The sequence below is a fragment of the Oncorhynchus clarkii genome, unplaced genomic scaffold, assembly GCF_045791955.1.
Source record: "Oncorhynchus clarkii lewisi isolate Uvic-CL-2024 unplaced genomic scaffold, UVic_Ocla_1.0 unplaced_contig_1317_pilon_pilon, whole genome shotgun sequence".
In the NCBI taxonomy this organism is placed as follows: domain Eukaryota; kingdom Metazoa; phylum Chordata; class Actinopteri; order Salmoniformes; family Salmonidae; genus Oncorhynchus; species Oncorhynchus clarkii.
The window spans coordinates 54,634-55,000 of record NW_027258001.1 but is presented as its reverse complement, the minus strand read 5'-3'; positions in this window follow the sequence as shown (position 1 = coordinate 55,000).

Genomic DNA, 367 nt, shown 5'->3' with positions numbered 1-367 from the left:
TTCTCTCCCTCTCTCTATCTCTCTCCCTCCCTCCCTCCCTCCCCCTCTCTGCCCTTTGACCTGGTCTTAGCAGGGATGCACGTGGGCAAGCATGGAGGGCTTAGTCTCAATAGTCTAGTGTGGTTTACTCTCCTGGCATCATCTCTTCTCCTTAATCCATCTATCTGACCTCGTCCCCTCTCCTTCTTCCATCTATCCGACCTCGTCTCCTCTCCTTCTTCCATCTATCTGACCTCGTCTCCTCTCCTTCTTCCATCTATCTGACCTCGTCTCCTCTCCTTCTTCCATCTATCCGACCTCGTCTCCTCTCCTTCTTCCATCTATCTGACCTCGCCTCCTCTCCTTCTTCCATCTATCTGACCTCATC